At 38.2% G+C, this 23,694-nt stretch overlaps 1 protein-coding gene across 6 annotated transcripts in view; it reads left to right on the top strand.

Annotated features, from left to right (window-relative positions):
* GABRB2 (gamma-aminobutyric acid type A receptor subunit beta2) overlaps window positions 1-23,694 on the top strand; it is a 191,207-nt gene that overhangs the window by 45,646 nt on the left and 121,867 nt on the right. Inside the window, exon 1 of one of the 6 annotated variants that reach the window (XM_035338278.1) lies at window positions 18,907-18,911. The exons of the other annotated variants lie outside the window; for them this stretch is intronic. The gene's annotated coding sequence lies outside the window, so the exon portion shown is untranslated. Of the gene's footprint in view, window positions 1-18,906; window positions 18,912-23,694 lie in introns of those variants that run through there. 6 annotated transcript variants of the gene reach the window in all.

Below are 23,694 nucleotides of genomic sequence, written 5' to 3'. Positions count from 1 at the left end.
TTATTATATAAGACTATTCTAAAATTCTGAAGTATAAATTGCTTAATATCTATATGTATATTAGATTGTATGAAAAAGAAACTGAAATGATGGAATTTGGTCAAGTAATAGAGAACATGTAAATGTAATTTGACAAATGTGGCAGTCTTTTGATACCGATATTCTATGCTTGTATAGATTTGGCAAATGCCATCTTCTTTTTAGAAGGCTGCTTGAGAGTTCAAACTTTTTTTTTTTTTTTTTTTTTTTTTTAAATCAAGTAAATATAGGCAAAAGTCCAGGTGAATGTACCTGCCTGCGGTTGAATTTTTTCAGCTTTTCTGCAAGTATGTCCAGAGGTGCATTGCTGTTATCTTAGTTTTATCCCCCGAACAGAAAATACATCTGTGTTTGTAAAGTAATTCCAACTTGGATATTAAGGCACTTTCATTATTTTATATGCATATACAGACATGTGCACACACTCCATAAGTAGTCCCTTAGAGTCATCCCATTCTGATGGGAAATATATGCATAAAAATAGACTTTTTTTTGTTTTGTTTCAGAGGTAAGTTATATCAAATTCTAATTTGAAAGAGGCATACATGCTATACTTTTATGGTTTGTGTATTAATATCCGTAGCATTTTTACTGAAATAAGGAATAGCAATAGCTGGAGTATATCCATATGAGAACATATCTGAATGTGTAGGAAGTAATGCAGGAAATATGTCTGCAGTGGAGCTGTGTTCCACCTAACAACAAAATGATAGCTCATCTTTAAGCATTCATGAATCATTACAAAGAAGCCTCTTGGAGATATGTTTTTGTTGTTGTTGTTGTTGTTTTTTGGTCACAGTAAGCAAGGGGGAAAAAAACTTAAATGAATAAAACAAGCTATAAGTAACCAGCTACCGGCCTGCTCAATTTCTTAGGGTGATATGCAGCTGACAAGTGATGTGATGACAGAGAGCAGAAAAATTCTATTATTAGTTCACAGAAAGTCAAATCTCAAGGAAAATATTATTTGACTTGTGTATTGTGGAAACCTCACTACAGCATACATAGCATTTTTTCCAGAAGTGTTCTCACACTCAAACTCTTCTGGTACTTCAGAGTTGTTAGCTAATTCCAAATCTGTGCTCCTGATATATTTTTTGTTGTTGTTGTTCATTTGTTTTTAAATCAATCTGTGTTGTAAGCCCCGTATTTTTAGGAACCAGTGTTTTTGTGGCATGAGGTGGAGATGATTGGAATTGAGCTTCCCAGAAATTACTTCTCCTCTCAGGACTGAACCACAGACTGAGAGCAGAGAGGAAAGACAGAAGCACTAGTGCCTTAAAATACTTCATCTGAGAAGCTCATTTCTGGGGGGGTGCAATTCAAGCTTAACATCTGCAATGTGATTAATAATGACTGGAATTTCCAAGGACCTTAATTGTATGAAAAAGGAAGGTTAAAGAAAGCTTCAGTATTACAATAATTGCTTTTTGGATTTAGGGCATTTATATTTTTTCTGCACAATTTATGTGGCTCATATAAGAACAGCAGACTGTAGTAATGAACAGTTATTCTAAACCACAGCTGTATGCCATAATCTACTTCTCAGCGTTGGTGTTGACTAGTTCCATTGCATAAATAGTGTTTAGGCTAGAAAATTGTGTATCTTATTTCTACAGTTTACTTTCATAATATCTCAACTGCAATATCTTCCAAAAAATCAGAATGAAAAATATGAGTCCAGGAACTAATAAATATTCATTTTAGAGCAGCAGCTCATCAGTCTTAAATGTTACTTAATTGGTGTTTAGTAGTAAGGAAAGTGCTTTGTTTCTTTTTTAATTCTAGTCTTACTTACGCCAGTAAGTCAAATGAACAAGAACTATTATGTTCAACCTCATTCACTTCTTTAGACTAAAATTAGTAGCAGTACTTTCTTGCTGTGAGCAATATATAGTTGATTTATGGTGAGAGACAGGAGACAGATCTCAGTTTGAAGTTTGCAATCTCTTTGCTGTAAATATTAATAATTATAGAACTGATTTTATTGACCATATCAGCTGTGGTATCTCAGTTCTCATGTTTCGTTTTACTTGTAAATGTTGGGATTGAGAGTTGTTGTTTGTTTTGTTTGTTTTTGTTTTTCTCCAGCATGTTGAATGTGAAGGTTTTGTCAATTTGGGAAATTCTGTTTTTTTCCTCTCTGGCCATATAGTTTGTTTATAAATTGGAGGGTATAGAGGAGGAATGAAAGTTCATTTGTTTTCTTTCCCTTCAGTGGGGTATGAAGAATGTGTAGTTTGGGTGCACCCTAAGGCAAGTATCTGGTTCATCACTTGTTGCTACCCCTCAGCCAGCCTTTCTGACTTTTCTTCAAGGTTCTGTCTCCAGTGGTTTCTTCAGCTCTCCTACCTCTCTTGCATGGTCCTTGTGTAGGTGACTGCTACCTGCCTACTCATAAGGCCTTATATTTGCTCTCCTGCATCATCACCATGTTTTACTCAGGGCTTCTCTCATACCTCTGCACAGGTAGATTGCTAAGGGTTTTCTGATAGGAAATGAGAGTTGCAATTTCACAAGCATGTGTAATTTCAAATTTCTTCTCACAAGCAGATTAGTTAGAAGCACCTTTGGGTAGGTATCTGTGTATGAGAACTGCATCCCCTGAGGTCATCTTTTACTTGCTTGTATACCTGCCATATTCTGAACCTTGTTACATAAACTGCGTGTTGAGACAGAAGACAAGACTTTGTTTTGCATAATGTAAAATGTCTCTACTTTCTGTTGAGGGAAACAGTTATTTCTGGAGCGTTCGACTTTATGTACATCTGTGCACATCTCTGACCTGTGAGTTTACATTTTAATTCAAATATACTACAGCTGGAATTCATCTGGCCAATGCTAAAAAGTGCAAAACAGCACTGAGGAATTCAGTCTAAAGAAGGAATTTGAGTGAGGAAGTGGGCACCTGTTTTAGAAGATACAAACAGATATTTAACTGAGGGCTGCGACCTGAGAGAAAGAGGACAAACAGCTGGTATATGAGAAGTCAGCCAAAACTGATGGTTTTGTGCAGGGGAGAAATTCAGCTGTAATTGAGAAGAGCAGCATTTGTGGTGTTTGAGTTGAAAGTCTTTGTGAAGATGCAGTTTTGTCGGCTTTGATTTGTAGGCACAGTTAAGTATGTTGGACTGTGATTTTTTTTTTCAGTTGAGTTTTTGAGGTGGAGACCATTCTTCAGCTATGTGTTTGACCAGTGCTAAACTTTAATCTATTGTCAGAGCTTTGAGGCGATAATCATAGGCATTAACGTTTATGCATTACTGTCAGACTAAGAATCCGAGACAAACAGTCTTCAGAAAGAGGCATAACTGTTTATCTGTGTTGATAAAACAGTTAATTACAGGCAGATTTGTTTTTTCAGAGCTATCGTTATACATTGCAATTTAGTTTGTAAATTTAAGGTGTTTAAATCCACACAGAAAAAATTAAATGTAGAAGGGTCAGTAGTAGCAGCAGGAATACAGAGCTATTAGATGATTAGAAGCTAGGAGGTAATGAATACAAGTCACCTTGCTGTTTGTTTCCTCACGACTATGTGGAAATAAGTGGATCAGTACAGGAAGATGTTTCAGGAGATAGGAAACAAAAGAAGAGATACTGAATTGTAGAATCATTTAGGTTGGAAAAGACCTGTAAGATCATCAGGTTCATTCATCAACCTAACGCTACCAAGTCCATCAATTAAAATGTCCCGAAGTGCCACATCCATGTGTCTCTTAAATACCTCCAGGGATGGCAATGCCACCACCTCCCTGGGCAGCCTGTTCCAATGCCTAACCACCCTTTTATGAAGAAATTCCTCCTGGTATCCAATCTAAACCTGCGTTGTGCAATCTGAGGCTGTTTCCTTAAGTTCTATCACTTCTTGTCTGAGAAGAGATCAACACACCTCACTGCGGCCTCCTATCAGGCAGTTGTAGAGAGCAATGAAGTCTCCCCTCAGTCTCCTTTTGTCCAGACTGAACAGCCCCACCTCCTTCAGCTGCTCCTCATAGGTCTTGTTTGCTAGTCCCTGTGCCAGCCTTATTGCTCTTCTCTGAAGGTATTCTAGCACCTCAATGTCCTTCTTGTCATGAGGGACCTAAAACAGAACACAGTATTTCAGGTGTGGACTCAACAGTGCCACATACTGAAGGACAATCACTTCCCTAGGTCCTGCTGGCCACACTTCTGATAGAAGTTATGATGGCATTGGCCTTCTTGGCCACCTGGGCACACTAGTCAGCTGGCTGTTGACCAGCACCCTCATATCCTCTTCTGCTGGGCAGCTTTCCAGCCGCTCTTCCCCCATCCTGCTGTATGAGATTGTTATGGCCCAAGCATAGCACACAGCATTTAACCTTGTTGAATGTCATGTGAATGGATGCGGCCTATGAATCTAGCCTGTCCACATCCTTCTCCAGAGCCTTCCTCCCCTCAAGTAGATCCAGGTTGCTGCCCAACCTGGTGTCATCTGCAAGTTTAGTGAGGGTGCACTTGATCTCCTTATAAGAACTGTTGATAAAAAATATTAATCAAAACTGGCCCTAATACTGAGCCCTGGGGATCACTTATGACTCTCTTCCAGCCAGATTTAGCTCCACTCACAATGATGGTTTGGGCCTGGCCATCCAGTCAGATTTTTATCCACTGAACAATATATCCATTCAATCCATGAGCAGGCAGTTTCTCCAGGAGGATATTGTGGGAGATAGTATCAAATACTTGGCTAAAGCCCAAGTAAACAACATCCACAGTATTTCCCCTGTCACAGAATCACAGAACGTTTGAGGTTGGAAGGGACCTCTGAAGATCACTGCCAAGCAATATCACCTAAAGCACATTGTGCAGGATGCTAAGCATGTCATCTCATCATAGAAGATCAGGTTAGCCAAGCGGGACCTGCCTTTCATAAACCTGTGCTGACTGAACAAGAAAAAGAAACATGGAGTCTTTTGGAAAAGGGATAAAAAAATTATTATGAAAGAAGAGGATAATATTTTTTTCACAATTCCTGAAGTAGGGAAAGAATGCAACTTACTGTCAACTTTGTGTTGCAGCGTTTGATACTGTCATGGCACCAACCAAAAGAGATCTGTGATCTAAATGAAGTCTATGATGGGTGCTTTATCCATGTCTGTCTACCATTTTTAAGTTTTAATATTAGGAAATGTAAACCTATCATTGATTTTTTTCTTATGTGGTGTAATACTATTTCCTTGCATATTCCACAGCTGGGTAGATTGGCAGTGTTACCTTTGGTCTTTCTGTACTTGTTGAGAAAGTAATGCATTTTTGTGCAGTGTGTTGTGTTCTTCTCACTGTGTAACCTTTTCCCATGTCAAATACTCACGGAATCATCTAGGTTGGAAGAGACCTCCAAGATCACCGAGTCCAACCTCTGATCTAACACTAACAAGTCCTCCACTAAACGTCTTTTAAAGACCTCCAGGGATGGTGACTTCCCTGGGCAGCCTATTCCAGTGACTAATAACACCTTCAGTAAAGAAGTTCTTCCTAATATCCAACCTAAGCCTCCCCTGGTGCAATTTTACCCCTTCCCCCTCATCCTGTCACCAGGCATGTAGGAGAATAGACCAACCCCCACCTTGCTACAGCCTCCTTTAAGGTACCTGAGGAGTGCAATAAGGTCATCCCTGAGCCTTCTCTTTTCCAAGCTGAACAATCCCAGATCCTTCAGCTGTTCCTCATAAGACTTGTTCTCCAGACCCCTTACCAGCTTCGTAGCCCTTCTCTGGACTCGCTCGAGCACCTCCATGTCCTTCTTTTAGCGAGGGGCCAAAAACTGAACGCAGTACTCTAGGTGCAGCCTCACCAGAGCTGAGTACAGGGGGACAATCATTTCCCTAGCCTTGCTGGCCACACTGTTTCTTATACAAGCCAGGATGATGTTGGCCTTCTTGGCCACCTGAGCATGCTGCTGGCTCATATTCAGCCGACTATCAACCAATACTCCCAGGTCCTTCTCTGCCAGGCAGCTTTCTCTCCCAGCCTGTAGCGCTGCTTTGGGTTGTTGTGCCCCAAGTGCAGGACCTGGCACTTGGCTTTGTCAGGCAGAGAAAGTCAGTGCTTGTCTGGTGGAACATTTGTTACAAAATTTTGAGAAATCAGTATGCTTCTTCCATGCTTTTGGAGGTATTAAGGTTCATTGAATAGCAATATTTCTAATCCAAAGCCCCAGATAAAAGTGAAAAACATTTTTTCACCTTAGTAGTAATAAAGGTGCATTTTGCTTTTACTTGCCTTTCTGCATTACCCTCCCCTCCTCACACAGTCAACAGGGTGACAAAATCAAGATATTTTACCTACATCCCAGAGAAGGTCCTATGGTAAAAATAATTACAGTTGGAAAAATACAGTTTATTCCACTTTTAAAGAAGAGTAGTTTCTGTAGTAAATGCCATAAAATGGCTCTTGTTCACAGGGCAGAAATAGATTCAGGAAGAGAGATGTCCTGTCAAGCCAAAGCAATACCCATACGCAGGAATGATCAGGGTGGACAAGTTTGGACCTCAAGGGGAACTTCTGCACCATTTTGAAAGGTTTTTGTTTTCTGTGAGGTGTGTATGCTGGGTGTTTTGATTAATTTCCCAGCACATTTGCAGTTGTGCTGTGGTAAAATTTATGCAAATAGTGGCTCTTTCTGTTTCAAGGCAGTATCTCTGTTAGCATCTGGTTCTATAAAGAACAGTAACATATCATTCTGAGAGACTTGCATCTTCCTGCAAGACCCCTATTATAAGGAAGCTTTAATTGAAAGACTGCTACTTCAACAGTAAGATAATTTTTTTATCACTGTTTTTTTACAAATATTTGGTTGTAGACTTGTGTCCAGAAATTTTGTTTGTGCATTACTCTAGAAAGAACTGATTTCTGAAGATTTTAAGGATGTTGCTGGAAGTAATCTTCCATTTTATGAATTACTGGGGACACAGGAGGACACTTACTAAATCTACCTGCACATGTTCTCAGTGGCCAAATTATCATTTAATGTGTGCTTAATTTGACACCTAAATTAAAGCAGAAAGAATCTGAACAGTGTTTTTGCTCTCTGAAAAATGTATCTAGATTGTGATGGGAGTTTGGGAAAGTGATCAGAAATGATCAGAATAAAAGAGGGGAAATACCTTTGGTTTCAGACCAATGTTAGTAGAAGGCAGATGCTTGAATTGATGGTACTGCAACTTGGTATTAGGGCATGATAACGAGTCAGAATAGACCCTTACCTTATGCTTGCAAATTAATTGGCATAGAGTTTAAGATTAAATGGGACTACTTATGAAATTGGAGACCATATTTACATAGTCATTTTATGTGTCCTTATCTGATTTTTTTTTGTTTGTTTTCTTTTTACATTTGGCAATGTACAAGTTCATACCTGTGAAGCATATGACAATACCTTATTAATAGGTAATACCATGCTTCAGAATGAACACACTTGTCATCAGTGCTTCTCTACCTTTCTTGACCGTCACATAGTGTAATATTGTGAGATTTTTCTGTAATGTATCAGTAATGTCACTTGAACATTTTGCATCAGGAATGGGCTTTAAGTTCTTACTAAGGGCTTTGGATTTTTAAAAATGCAAGAGAAAGAAGAAAGGGGGGAAAGGTTCTTCCCTTTTTTTTTTGGGGGGGGGGGAGGGGGCGATGGTGGAAATAAGCAAGTCAAAAAATATTGTCGTTAATGTTCTCTTCTTGTTATTTTCTTGAAAGAAAATAATTCTACTAAGCTTTGCCTTAGCTGCAGTCACATACAACTAGTAGCATTTTATAGGTTCCTGAACAGAAGAATTTTCTAAAAAGTATTATCTTTTTTTCTCCAGTAGTATTAATGCATTGAATACCAGCGAAGGTTAGCATTTGTTTTGGTGTAATATGCACAATTAATTGAATTTAAAGAAAACAACAAAAAAAAAAACACCTGCAAGGACAAGTGCACTTGACATATAGATTATGATCTGAAGCATCTGAAATGGTTCTGTAATAACTCTAGAAAGGTGCTTTATTCTTTAACAACCCTTTCAGTTTGTTGGCCAGCTGGGATGATCTGATGGGGAGAATAGAAAAATAGAGAACAGTGGAATCATCAGGGCAAAGGGGTACAATGAATGATACCCCAATCACTCCCATGTTATCACAGGTTTTTTTTCGTTGCACTGAACTGTAATACAGTTGTTCAGTTGATTTAATTTATTCTAATTTATTCCATTATTCTCCAAAATACCAGGGTCCCAGAACCTATCAAGATACTAGGAAAAACAAACAAACAAACAAAAAACAGCACATGGACTGTCGATACCTTGTACTGTACCACATATGTTTTTGGTTTGTAGGATCACCTTTAATGAGGTGAGGCTGCATTTTACCATGCTTAAAGCAATGTGAGATTTTAGGCAGAATATCAAAGGCTGATAAAATATGTTATCTGCTTGTTTTTATCTTTGTATATAAATGCCTTAGATGTGGAAAGCCTAGTGATGTGTTGGGATTCTTGCCGCTGCATGCTTTGAAATGGGAAATGGAAAGAAATATTCATTCTTCGGTGTATTTCTCGTGTATTTATTTGGTGTATATTCTCTCTTCTGGAGAACAAGTCTTATGAGGAGCGGCTGAGGGATCTGGGAATGTTCAGCTTGGAAAAGAGAAGGCTCAGGGGTGACCTTATCGCACTCCACAGGTACCTTAAAAGGAGGCTGTAGCGAGGTGGCGGTTGGTCTATTCTCCTACGTGCCTGCTGACAGAACGAGAGGGAATGGGCTAAAGTTGCACCAGGGGAGGTTTAGGTTGGATATTAGGAAGAACTTCTTTACTGAAAGGGTTGTTAGGCATTGGAATGGGCTGCCCAGGGAAGTGGTAGAGTCACCATCCCTGGAGTTCTTGAAAAGATGTTTAGATGTAGAGCTTAGGGATACGGTTTAGTGGAAGATTTGTTAACGTTAGGTCGGAGGTTGGACTCGGTGATCTTGGAGGTCTCTTCCAACCTAGACTATTCTGTGATTCTGTGAGTCTGTATTTCAGGCTTTCAAATCCAATATTTGAAATAATGGCTATGGCTTAAGATGAATGTGTTGCTGCTCATGGTAACATAGAACATGGCTTTGCTAAATATTGACTAACTAAACAGAAGAGAGATCCCTAAAAGCTTTTATTTTTGCTTTCATTTATAGTTGTCTTGCCCTGTGATTATTAGCAGTACATGGAAGTTGCTGGTCACATAGGGTTGGTTGTGTTTTGTTCTACACACAGACACGCAGACAGACAGACAGACGCAGACAGACAAACGCAGACAGACAGACACACCCCCACCCCCACACACCCACACACACCCACACCCACACCCACCCCCCCTTCAGGAGTGTCATTTGCTTTGCAATTGGCTAATTGTGTCCACAAATTATCACTTTTTAAATAAAATTTACTCACAAGAATGTGTATTGATTATAGGCATGCAGTTCTTAATACAGAGGTGATTTATTCAGAAAACTTCCATTTCTTGAAGGAGTATTTTGCTTTTTATGTGTGGGAGTGGGAACAACTGTTTTTGATACAGAGTCTGAAGCCTTTGATTAGAGGATTGTAGGACTATACATGGTAGTCCTAATCCATCGTGAATTGTGCGTTGCAATTCATGCAGAAGTGATATATATATATAGATTACATTTTCTGTGCTGTTATATTAAGGTCATTTAGATTTCACACAAGTGAAGAGAAGTTTGTTTTTCCTTAGCATCTATGAGGTTATGAAATTGTTAATGCAGTATTTATCTGAAGATAATCAGGTCAGCTTTTTATGAGGCAGGCAAAAATTACTAATAAAAATTGCACATAGTGTTCTGGAAAGAAAAGAGAGACAATGCTTTTGCAATTAAAAATAGATGTTACCAGCTGTTTTATAGATTGGTCACTGGGGCTCTAATGTGGGATAATTAACTCTACCTTACATAAGGTAAATTATGTTCTCACCCTTTGGGTACTGCTAATGAAAGGCCCTTTAGAAAAATGTAAAATGAACTGCAGGATCAATTTTTAAGTCTGTCTGGTGCTGTTTACTTTAGCTACCACATTACCTTATGCCAAAGGGAGTATAAGGAAGCAAATAACTATCCTTTATTCAGACATACATAAACACGAATGTGCAGAGCACACAATTTGAGTCTACCTGAGATACATTTAAAAATCTATAGATTTCTGGTGGAACCATAGTAAACTTTGGCGTGTCCAGGTCTTTTAATATATTTATCCCTTACCCTACAAAGGCAGGAAAATATAACCTACTTTACAGACAATCTTGTCTCTTATTCCTGAATACGCAAAAAGTTTCTAGAAGGCAAATGAACTTTACCGAGGTTTAGTGCCATCACTAGACCACCAAATGAGGAAGTGAGACTGGATAAAAGGGTATAAAAATGTCCTGGGACTGGTTTGTCATCTTGGATTAAATCTGAGAGAAAAATTAGCATCGTTTGGGGGGGGGGGGAGGGAAGCTGCATGCTATGGAGTTCCCTAGGAGGACCATTTTAAGCTTTTATATCATGTTGGCTTTATGTGCGTATGCTTTTCTCATCTGAACAGGATGGGCATTAATAATATGTTACCTCTGAATTATATGGATGATTTAACTTGTGATGGATCCAGTGCTTTTATTAATTGTGAAAGCTCTCTGAGAAATGATTCATAATTCAGATATAAATTGAAAGAAGAAATAATAATGCAATAAATAGTTCTGTGAGATGCAACAAAGCTTGAAATTTCTAAAAGGAACAACCTTAACTATATAGTAACATGCAGTTTTAAACATGAAACCTATGACAGACAATTGGAGGTAACTGGATGACAATCGCACTAATTATGTAAAATAAAGGATTGGAAGCAAGCTTTCAAAATCAACATTTTTATTAAGTTATGACTGCAGAGGTCCTTTAATGTTAGCTAAAATGATCATGGCAATTGTTAGAACAGTCATGGTTTTCTTTCCATTAATTGTATACTTGTTTTGCTGTGGATGTATAAGTGTTTCCGGCTCCCAAACTTCAAGATACTTCTAGCAGTTAAAATGTGGATTGCATCTTGTGTGCCATTGTTCTCAAATGCTCATTGTATGAGTTACAGGCAAGTTAATTTTTTTTACTATATTCAGCTGGACCTCATGAGAATCTTTGCTTTAATTAGTAATTGCTTTTCCGTTAGTTTTTTTTCATAAACTAATAATGGTTACGTTTGTACTACACTGTCGTGCTTATCCATCAGCTTTCCATCAGGACACCACCTCACCTGCTGTGAAGGAAGGAAACCAGCCAGTGGGTGGTACTTACTTTAAATCCAGAGATGCTTATTCAACACTGAAATACAAGGCTATAAAGCTGATGCATGAAAAGATTCAGATTCTTCAGCTTACTTCACTGGTATTGAAAGCTCTTAAAAGCCTCAGATGCAACACCGGTGTGTCAGCCATCACATGTCCTAAGAGGTGTGGTTTTGCCTGCATGTTTGTGTGCCATGAAGCAGCCAATATCACTGAGCAAACCTGACTCACTGGCAGTTATTTGTGCAGCAAGAGTCAAAATTACCACTTGTGCTAAGGATCTTAGCCCATATGGCTTTGGCTTCCCTGATGTGATTTCATTTCAATATGAATAATCTTGGCACTGTCTCTTGATGTTGTGTAAGCACTTCTGTTTCTTCAACAGTGTTATCCTTATCCAACAGTCACAGCAACTTCCTTGCTTCTTTACAAATTTGGGGATGACTGTTGCTGAACCAGCACTTTGGCAACAGTAGCTCTATCCCCTGCTGTTGCATGGTCTTACTAAGAGCTATGGGTGCTCACCAAGACACTCACCAACAAGCCCTGTCATTATAGTTTCCTTTTACATTAGACTCTGCCACACAGACCATTACAAAATCTCCATCTCTCTGAAGAAAATGGAAAATGTATGAAGCCACATCCAGTCTGTGGTCATGCGAAGCCTTGCTCAAATTTTCCCCGAGAGGAAGAAGGATTGCATTTTTTTTATTTTTTTTTTAAGTTGCTTGTTAATCTCAGTGCAGAAATTCAGAAAACAAATGTGTTTCAAGTAGTGTCTGAGTCATGCTCCTGAGACTTCAAACCAAGTTATTACTGCTTTAAGGTTCCCACTGTGCAGGACTGGTGCACGAACAATGAGTCAAAGGAAAAGAGTAGTCTGTTTTCTCCAGATACCTGAAACTCTTTGAAATGTGGTGTGCACATGCCTTCTATGCCCTTTGTTAGTGTACAATGTACCTCATTTGGAAGGCTGAAAGAAAATCATCTCTTCATGCTGCTGCTGTAACATATGCAAGTTTTTCTGGGCTGCTAGCAAAGGGTTGTGAACCCAAGAACACAGAGGAGTGTACCTCTCCTTCAAGGTAAATATTTCTCTATTTCTGCTTCTGGTCATTCTACTAAGCTGTGCTGTAAGGTGTGGCAAGTCTTAGTTTGTCTACAAAATGGCTTAGCCAATGTTATTTGAGACTCGGTTGAGGTTTACATGTTTGGATGAATGGCTGTAAGTGCTGTGGTATTCTGCAGAGGTCAGTTTGAATACTGCAAGTTCAGAACAGTGTAATTGAGCAACTGCTGCTCTGTCACAGGTATTAGATCACACAATTGAATCAACATACCCTACTCAGTATAGTAGAAATGTCATTTGTAGTAGAACGTTATCATAGGATTAATGTCTCCTGCTTTGCAAATAAATGCCTTAGCTGTGCCTTGGCATTTAATAGCAGCAGGAGGCCATTATCTTCTAACAATATACTATTTCACTGACATTATCTCTTAAGTAACACAATATTGCAGAAAGAAATTGTCTAGGTGTGTTTCCTTCTACATACGCACACAAAAGAAACCCCACACATGTAAATCCAAAATTTAGATTTATATAGCTAATTTCTGTTGATTTTCTGAATCTTCCCTTCATTGAGGCAGGATCGTGAGCAAGGACAGGCCCAGAGTGTTTTATTTTTTTGCAGGAAATTTTTCATATGGTTTGAACAAAATTAAAAAGGGCAATCTTTGTTGATACCTTCAGGTGGGGGGATGATGACACTGGACTGAAAACTTTAATTACAAAACCACACAAGCTACTATTTTGGAAGACAGATACTGAATGACAGAATTCATTCCCCACTACATAAGGTTCTAGGTTCTTCCTTGGGTTATGTGATACCACCATGCCACTTTCTGCAATAATAGATCATAGGAAGAGCAAATAAAAATCAAAATGCAAACCGCTAATTAGAATGAATATGTAGGAGTATCCAAACATCAGTATGTGAGGAGGAACTGCTGAATATCCTTGATCTCTGCAGGGGGAAAAATAAACTAGTCACAGTTTGATTTCCCTAGAGATACTAAAAACCATCTGTTACAGTTGCTTTGTCACAAGAAAATTTCGGCATCTTTGATTTGACATACATGCTCCAGTTAAATATTTCCAATGCATAATAATGCCATTCTCTGCCTAGAACAGTAGACAGAAAATGCTGTCTTGCAGAACCAGAAATGCGTAATATTACGATGCTTTTATGGACAAGCAATTTGCTGTTAGATCTGTTTAGTTAGGTGTTTCTTTTTCACATTTGGAAAGGCTTTCTGGCTCTAAGTTTTCTGGAATTTTTGTCCTTCAAAATGCATTCTTTCCAACTTACAGAGGCATTAAGTCTACCTATTGTGAAATTGATGCATTGTAACAGGTATGTTATGTTGTTCTTGTTTTTGGTATGATATGACTGTTGCTAGTGTTGAACAAAAACCTTTAAGTATTATTGTACTCTAACAGACTATCACAGAGAAGAGGGAAGGACTTTTCAGGGTGTTCCTTAATGTTATTCCTGCTAAGGTTTTCCCAGAAGTTACGTTCTTTTATATTCATAAGCCAATTTTATGCAATACAGAGGCATAGTAAAAGATTGGAAGAATTTCTAAGCAGCTGGTAGGTGAACTTGACTGCTCTAATTACCGCATGTCCAGTCCAATATGCTAATAGAGCATATTCAAGACCAGAATCAAAGCTCTCCACTCATGTAGATCTTCTGCTTGTCTGACTGCACAATCACGCAAACTCTAGTACTGAGTTGGTACATTTCCATGAGAAATGTTAAAATACTTGCTACTGAACTAGCAGTGCTGATTTTCTGATAACCATTTTTAAAACTAAACAGATGGACACCTCACAGCTAAGAATAATTCTGAGTTCTATATCTGCCTGGTGGACAGATTAGTGAATCAGAGAAATCCAAGGGAAGGTAAGTCATTTTTTCTTTGAAATGCTAGGTGACATAAATTCTCAAAACATTGTTGAAGGCTATGATGTGAACACTATATCTAGTCACTATATCTTCCTTTATAGGAAGAAAGAACGATACAATTAGTGTAATAATGTAACATGAAAGGCTGTATTAACCCCATAAAATGTGTTATCAGCTGCCATGCTCAGATTGACCAGATGGACGTGAAGGAAATCATAGTTTCTAAACACTGCATGAAGACAAAATAATTATCTAAGAACAAGATACAATGTATTAATGAATATATTGCCAGCATTCAGTGAGTTTTATTTTTTTCTAGAGTTAATAGAGGTGTGAAAATAACACACGTTGGTCTTTAAAGAAGAGAATATTCTCTTCAATTACCATTCCTAAATGTAAAAGTTTGAACAACATCCATCACGGTTCTAAGTCATGTAAGACCAAGAGTTAATGTAGTTCAACCCTTATGATAACCTGTCTTCTCTAACAGGAAGGAAAAAACATACTAAAGCCACTGTACTTTCTTCAATCTGAAAATAAAATGAAAAAGTTCTGTGAGCAAAATAAGACCACTATAATCACTTGTGCAGGCTAATAGTTTCCTGTCATGGCATGAAACTTCAATAATAAAAATTAACAGAATATTAAGGTACTACAAAAAAAAAAGGCAACAAACATTTTCTTCTTGGGATTCTGCCTTAGAGTTTTTACTCCGAAGTACAATTTGAGTGGCTAGTTATTTTGAAACAAAATTTTGGCAGACATCACTTGGCCATTTGTTTTCTGTCGCCAGACAATACTGAAGGGCAAATTAGTCATATTGTATTATCAGTAATCAATTTAAATGGCCAGCATGGAAGAAGAAGCCCAATATACAGACTGCCTTTGCAGATCTTTTAAAATGCATTTTGACAGTTAATAGGGATTGGTTAATTCAAATTCTCAGGAAAATCTCTATGTGATGTGATTAACATACTTAATAAATACCTATGAATACGTGACTATGATTGATTCAGAATGTGGTATAGCAGAGTATGAGCTATGAATAAGCAGTAACAGTTTACTGAAACAAAAATTTCATAGGAAAATTAAGATATTGTTTTACTGCATTATTAGCTCCAGGCATAACTTGAATTTTACCTCTGAATTAAGGGAGAGAAAAAAAAGAAAAAAAAAAAAGGTGCATGCACAACTCTAGCACAAATTAAATTATACCTTAAACTCAAGTTGTCTATTGTGTCAAAAGATCTGGGCTAAAGCACAATTATTCTTAGCACTAGAATGGAAAGACACGTGTTCTCTGCTGCTGAAAGATGATAACAAGTAAGTTGTATTCTGCACCATCTTCTCCAACTGCAGCAAGGCCAGCCTCTGAGCTGCATGGGAATCGTGTATTAATGGTACAATGAAGAGAAACATTGACTGGATAATGAAAATGCTAGCCTATTTACTATGAACAAAATCCCAGAAGGATCATCTGTTAGGTAGCTGCATTTTTAATGACATGACATTAGGGAATTGTGTTATCTCATTTCTTGATGCTTTAACAATTTAGCTATACATAAAATATTCACTTAATATTTTTGAAGCAGTATACAACAATGTAAGTATTATATAAAACCATTGTCTTTCATTTCAAGTATTCTCTAAAATTTGTTGGATACTTGAGGTGGGGAAAAAATAGCCTTTTCTAAGGGTTGCTTACAAAATGAGGTAAATTCACAAATCTGTGACGTATCACTAGCACCTATTCTTTCCCAACTTCTTTTTAGCTGACATTAGGAAGTGAATTACCATTTTATAACAGTATCAAATAGTATTAAAACTACAAACTAAATGAATTACAGTAATTATGATTTTTCTAATAGTACCCTGAATTCTTCAGGTGGGAAACTAGGACACAAGTCACATAAGTCTACGAGAAGTAAACAAATTTTGCCCATCTTTCTGAGTTTTTCCTTTTCTCTTTTTTGATTTAGGGGTCTCAACTGAGATAATTGAGATAATTCTCTGCTGCTCATTGTGTGATGTCATATTGTCCTGAGAAGAACACTTTTCCATAAACATTTGTTCCATAAGTAATTTTAACTAATGTCAAATACTTAGGAATCATCCTCTTACCACTTACAAAAAAACCACCACCAACAAAAAAAAACAACAACAACAAAAAAAACTTTTAGTCTTCCGTCTGCTTCTCCTTAATTTTCAGCTTTATTACACATGCAATTACAATTTTCCTCGTCTAAATAATTCACTATACAGTTCATTTCACACAGAAGGTAAATGAATAAAAAATTGTTTTCTTTAATATTAGCCTGACAGCTTTCTGTGCATGACTGTTGGCTGGGAATACTAGATTTCAACATCCAGGCTTTTACAAACCACAAGTTTTAGTGTTAACAATAGATAATATGTATGAGTATTGTGTAAATTATACAATGGTTAGTATCTGAATCCTAACTTGCCTGATTTTACCCCTTGACTGATTTTTTTTCCATCATCTGTTCTAAGCAGAGTGACTGATTATATTGAGCTAAGACTAATGCAAAAAGTTGCTTTTGTGCTACAAATAAGCATGGACTACTCACTAGCCTGATGTTTACTTTTTGATCAGGAAGTTCCTGTGAGATTTTCACTATTCTTGATCACAGGATATAAAGACAAAAACAACAACAACAAAAGATTTGGGAATGACAATAGCAGAAATAATTTTTCTCCCAAAATATAGGCTATCATACCTGAAAGGGAACATCAAAACACATCAAAAAATTTGTTGGGTTGCTCAAAGTTCAATATTATGCAGGGAGTTTCTGAATGATGGAGTCATTTCCTGATTTTAAAGTAAGTGTTAATGGGCAAACTGCTAGAATATATAGAGCACCCTCTACAATTGCATAACAAATTACAGTTCTATGTAACAGGTGAGATCTAAATTTTTGAGTGGACATTCTTTTTGTGTTGCCATTTCCAATGCAATGAAAATCCATAGTGTAGTAGTGCTGAAGTGTCACAAGGTTCTTGAAGAAATGTACTTAGTAATTAAATGGTATGTTTTTTCACCTTCATCAAGGTAGAAGATGAGGGTAAAACTCAATAACTCTGAGTGATGTAATCATAGAAATTATGCCATGCAGTATGGAGTTGTACATTTCTGAAATTATCCAAATATTTACAAGTATGCATCTTAAATACAGCTGAATGCAGAGATAAATTTGTTCTTTTTAAGAAGAAAAAAAAAAAGTGTAGTGAGTGGTTTATGGCAGTGTGGTGTCTTTTTAAATCACACTCCTTGAATAGGCATACTTGTGTAGGGATTTGGAAAAAAATTATGCTAGAGAATAAAAAGGATATTTATTGCTTATTAGAGTATTTAATGGTTAATTTTCTGACACAGTATGACAGCAATGTAAATAAAATGCAAATGAAATAAAGTTACTCCTAATGGAAGAGGGTATGTAGAGGCCTTCCTTGCACCTAGATCTAGAGAATGGAATCTAAATAGAATCTTAAAATCAAATAAAATCTTAAGAATCCTCTTATAAACAGCCCATGCGTGTATCATCAATTCAGGGAAGCTCAGGATTCTGATAATCTGTATAAACAGTCTTATATAATAGTACCACATTTTTTTTCATAGTCCAGCATTGGAGTTTGATGATAATTTTACTTGGTGTAAGATGACTAAACTATGTGAAGTTTTATGCCTAAAATCTTTGGGCCTTCATGTAGATACTAAAATCATTTTTTCTTTTTTTTCCTGTGTTTTCATCTGTTTTATTTTTTAAATCCTTCTCATATTGATTTGGGAAAATGCTCAAAGCACCTTTGGAAAGTGCTGATGAAGGATATGCTTAGTTTTAGGTACTTAATCTGTTATACTTTTTTTTTCTTTTCCTGTTTCATCTAAACAGTCTTTAATTCTCATGGGTTTTGAGAACAACTTCAGTGTTTCATTTTTCTTGCTGAACAGTTCAAACAAGCAGATATTAAGATTCACATTTCAATGAGTTCCTAAATAAGTGTGTTTGAGAGCGCATGCAGCACAGCTTTAATTCATTAATTATAAACTGCTATAGATAATCACGTTACGCCAGAGGCCAGCTGAGGTCTAGCTTGACTTTTTGAACACCGTAGAGATCAGGAGATAATTTAAGAGGAGGACTTAATTGTAATATTTGGTGACATTAATAACAAGTTGTCTAATACAAGAAGTTAAGCAATTAATTTAGGATGTACTTGTCTCGATGTTCAGTAAGCACAACAATCTTATATTCATTCTGTCATCTTCGCCTCCATCTCACAATGGAGAATTAAAACAAACAAACAAAAAAAAAAAAAAAAAACACAAAAAAAACACCTTAGAATCTTGCAATGTTTCTGTTAGATAAGACTGAGTTAGAATATGAGTATCTGTGTCTGGGCGCTAGTAGGTGTTTTAGAGATAAAATGAAATACAATTTACTCTACACATCATAGTATACTATAGCAAATGGGAACAGAATTTTGGTACAGGTGAAGAAATATTGCATCAAGTAACAAAGCAAAAACCAAAGAATTTCTAGTGGAGATATAAATCAAAATTTCAAGTCAATTTGGTATGCAAGTGGTAAGTGATAATACATCAAGCAGTAAAATAAATGAAGGCATTTACAGGAAGAGAAAATATATGGTGGTTCTGAAATGCTGTTTGAAATGAATGGTCACTGTTTTGTTTATTTTTTGAAGACTTGTTTAATATATTAGGATTGACTTAGGCACTGGGATAGTAATGGATTGAGGCAGTATAAATGTCTGCAGCAAGACCTATTGAATTTTCAAAATCCTATGCATGTTCATAATTATAAATTGGTATGTGAAAACATTTGGTATATTCTCATATTTTAGATTTCAAGTCAAAACAAAAAAAGTTTTAATCTGTACTAATGGTTCTTAGTCATTATACTGATACATCTATCATCTATTCGTACTTTAACTGATTTTTAACTAAAGTTATACCTTAAATTTAAACAGTATAATAAATGGCACATTTGTCTCAAAATAATAGTACTGCTAATATCTCTTCAATAATAAAGTAGTGCATACGGGTTACTACTCATGTATTATTTTTTTTTTACAGTTTTAATTTCTTTTTCCTGTAGTTCTTTTAGAGTAATGGAAATATCGAGCTGTTAATAGTTGATCATGGACCAGCACAAAATAAAATTAAATAAAAAACAACAACAACAACAAAAAACTGTCTATAAAGGACCTAACCCTCCTTTTTTCAGTGATGTTGGGATCAAAAATTTATGTTGTATCTCCTTACAAACGTGAATCTGAGTCCTTTCTCATATTGCAATTGTAGTAGCAACTTCCTTAAACTTCCATGGAAAAGGTGATGATTGGAATTCAAGAGTAGGGTACTGATAAGCAAAACCCTACAGAACAAACTTCTGGGCTGTAACACTGAGGATTTTGTGCTGGCTTTCTTCGTAATGGGAGTGAGGAAAATGAGAGAGAATGAGAAATAACTGACTCTTCAGTGAAACACCCATCTTGACAAGTGTAGCACTTAAGATTTCACTTCTTCAAACTGGGCAAAATAATTTCAAAAGGGAAAGTCTTAGAATTTGTATATTACTTTGACATTGTTGAGAATGTGTTACAAAATCATTTCTTTTTAAAAAAATCATAAATTTCAACTAACTAGTGTATAGCAATATAAGAATATATTGTAAAGTGTTTTTGTGACTCTTGAGCAGGAAACCATGTTATTTTAAAAGAATAAATGTGTGGTAAATCAAGCCAGTGAACTCATGTATAAATGCACACATTTCACTCATGAATTAAACATCTACAAACTAGTGGATTTCAAATCAATGTGTTCTGCTTGCCATCTAACATGTAGGGTGCTCATGCAGAAATACATAGCACATATGAGGTAGTGGCTGGAAGTCTGAGCTATTTGAGATTTTGCTTCAACACCTGCTAAAGCTGTGCTGCAATACCTTAAATTCTAATCATTCAAGAGAAAAAAAAAAAAATCAGCTAATGTCTTCTTGAAGTTGATAAGACTAAAATATTAAGCCAAATTTTTATCGTGAAGGTACAAAGCAAACTCCAACAAACAAACAAACTAAAGACTGACCAAGCTGCCAAGAGAGACCCAGAGAGGGTCGTTACTTTCAGGACAGTCTCAAAGGAGTCATAACAGGGCTTTTTTATTTTCATTTATTATTTTTGTGTGTGCTTGAAGTGTTCAAAATGGGTTTTCTTAGTAATGTGTATACATTCAAAAATATATATGCTTACTATGGGTTATGGAACCATGAAGCTATGGATACTGTATAACTGGAATTTAATGTGTTTTGGAACTGTAATTTGTACAGTGCAATGGCAGTTTATTTGGCAGGGGATAACAGTGAACATGCGTATGGGTATCAGTGACTAAGAGCCATTTTTTTTTTTTTTTCTCACCTGGTTTCCTGGTTTTAAATTATAAAAGAGGTAAGTAGGTACACAACTACACGTTAAGGAGAAAGTTGCTTTTCTTATGGAAATACAATTACTTTGCTGGAACAATACATATATAGATACGTTCTTTTTTATTTTATTTTTTATTCAGTGCTTTAACGCCTGGAAATAAATGTTTTTTATGTCACTTCCAATTAGCCCTTTGCCTTTTCTCAAAGCTAAAAAGGTAAACTTCTGTCTTGATGTTTCCAGCTGTGAAAGCAGTTGACAGAATCACAGAATTGTAGGGGTTGGAAGGGACCTCGAGAGATCATCGGGTCCAACCCCCTTGCCAAAGCAGGTTCCTTAGAGCAGGCTGCCCAGGTAGGCGTCCAGAGGGGCCTTGAATATCTCCAGAGAAGGAGACTCCACAACCTCCCTAGGCAGCCTGTTCCAGTGCTCCGTCACCCTCACTGTGAGTGAAGAAGTTTTTTCCCATGTTGGTGTGGAACTTCCCATGCTCTATCTTGCAGCCATTGCCCCTTGTCCTGTCCCCACAAACCACTGAAAAGAGGTTGGCCAAATCCCTCTGTCTCCCACACCTTAGGTATTTATAAACATTGATAAGATCCCCTCTCAGTCTTCTTTTCCCCAGGCTGAACAGACCCAGGTCTCCCAGCCTTTTCTCATTGGGAAGATGCTTCAGGCCCCGTATCATCTTTGTGCTCTCTGCTGGACTCTTTCCAGGAGATCCCTGTCTTTTTTGTACTGGGGAGCCCGGAACTGGACACAGTACTCCAGGTGAGGCCTGACCAGGGCAGAGTAGAGGGGGAGGATCACCTCCCTTGACCTGCTGGCCACAGTCCTTTTAATACATGCCAGGATCCCACTGGCCCTCTTGGCCACCAGGGCACACTGCTGGCTCACGGTCAACCTGTCGTCCACCAGGACCCCCAGGTCCTTCTCCGCAGAGCTCCTCTCCAGCAGGTCATCCCCCAGCCTGTACTGATATGTCCGGTTGTTCCTTCCCAGGTGCAGGACTCTATATTTGCTCTTGTTAAACCTCATTAGGTTTCTTCCTGTCCATCTCTCCTACCTGTCCAGGTCTTGCTGAATGGCAGCACAGCTTTCTGACATGTCAACCACTCTTCCCAGCTTTGTGTCATTGGCATACTTGCTGAGGGCAGACACTATTCCCTCATCAAGGTCGTTGATGAAGATGTTGAACAGGACCAGACTAGGACTCTGTGCCACTGATAACCACCTTCTGAGCTCGGCCAGTCAGCCAGTTCTCAACCCACCTTACTGTCCACTCATCTATCCCACACTTTCTCAGCTTTTCTAGCAGGATATTGTGGGAGACAGTACCAAAGCCTTGCTAAAGTCAAGGTAGATGACATCCACCGCTCTCCCCTCATCTACCCACTGGTGATGCCATTATAGAAGGCAACAAGGTTGGTTGAGCATGACTTCCCCTTGGTGAATCCATGCTGACTACTCCTCATAACATTCTTCTCTTCCAATTGCTTGGAGATGGCATCCAGAACAAGCTGTTCCAACACCTTTCCAGGGATAGAGGTGAGACTGACTGGCCTGTAGTTTCCCAGATCCTCCTTCTTGCCCTTCTTGAAGACCGGGGTGACATTGGCTATCCTCCAGTCTTCAGGCACCTCACCTGTTCTCCAGGACCTTTCAAAGATGATAGAGAGCGGCTCGGCGATCACCTCTGCCAACTCCCTTAGCACACGTGGATGCATCCTGTCAGGGCCCATGGATTTGTGTGCACTGATCCCACTCAAACACTCCCAAACTACTCCCTCATCAACCAGGGGGGAGCCTGCCATTTTCCAGACCCTTTTTCCTCCCTCCAGGGTTGAGGAGTCCCAGGGGGGAGTCCTTGAAGCAAAGAAAGCATTCAGTATCTCCGCCTTCTTGGCATCTCCCGTTACCAGGACACCCCCCTCATTCAGCAAGTGACCCACACTATCCCTAGACTTCCTATTACTCTTTACATACTTGAAAAAAAAAAAACTTATTATCATTTATGTCTTTTGCGAGCCTCATGTCTAGGTGGGCTTTAGCTTTCCTTGTTGCATCCCTGATGGCCCTGACAACACCTCTATACTCATCCCAATGGGACAAGCCCTTTTTCCACATTTCATAGGTCTTCCTCTTCCTTTTGATCTTGTTGATGAGCTCCTTGCTCATACATGCAGGTTTCCTGCTCCCCTTCCCCGATTCCCTACTCTTAGGGATGCACTGATCCTGAGCTTTGAAGAAGTGCTGTTTTTGTTACTTCCATTTGGTCACTGAAATACAAATGATAAAAGGCATCTCTGCTATTATTCTTTCTGATCTTTCCTGCTGTCCTTCCAGTGTTCTTCACAGAATCATAGAATCATCTAGGTTGGAAGAGACCTCCAAGATCACCAAGTCCAACCTCTGACCTAACAAGTCCTCCACTAAACCATATCCCTAAGCTCTACATCTAAACATCTTTTCAAGAACTCCAGGGATGGTGACTCAGCCACTTCCCTGGGCAGCCCATTCCAATGCCTAACAACCCTTTCAGTAAAGAAGTTCTTCCTAATATCCAACCTAAACCTCCCCTGGCACAACTTTAGCCCATTCCCCCTCATCCTGTCACCAGGCATGTGGGAGAATAGACCAATCCCCACCTCGCTACAGCCTCCTTTAAGGTACCTGTGGAGTGCGATAAGGTCACCCCTGAGCCTTCTCTTTCCCAGGCTGAACAAGCCCAGCTCCCTCAGCTGCTCCTCATAAGACTTGTTCTCCAGACCCTTCACCAGCCTTGTTGCCCTTCTCTGGACTTGCTCGAGCACCTTGATATCTTTTGTGTAGTGGGGGGCCCAAAACTGAACACAGTACCCGAGGTGCGGCCTCACCAGAGCTGAGTACAGGGGGACAATCACTTCCCTGGACCTG

The sequence above is a fragment of the Oxyura jamaicensis genome, chromosome 13, assembly GCF_011077185.1.
Source record: "Oxyura jamaicensis isolate SHBP4307 breed ruddy duck chromosome 13, BPBGC_Ojam_1.0, whole genome shotgun sequence".
Lineage (NCBI taxonomy): Eukaryota > Metazoa > Chordata > Aves > Anseriformes > Anatidae > Oxyura > Oxyura jamaicensis.
This window is presented reverse-complemented; position numbering and strand designations above follow the sequence as displayed.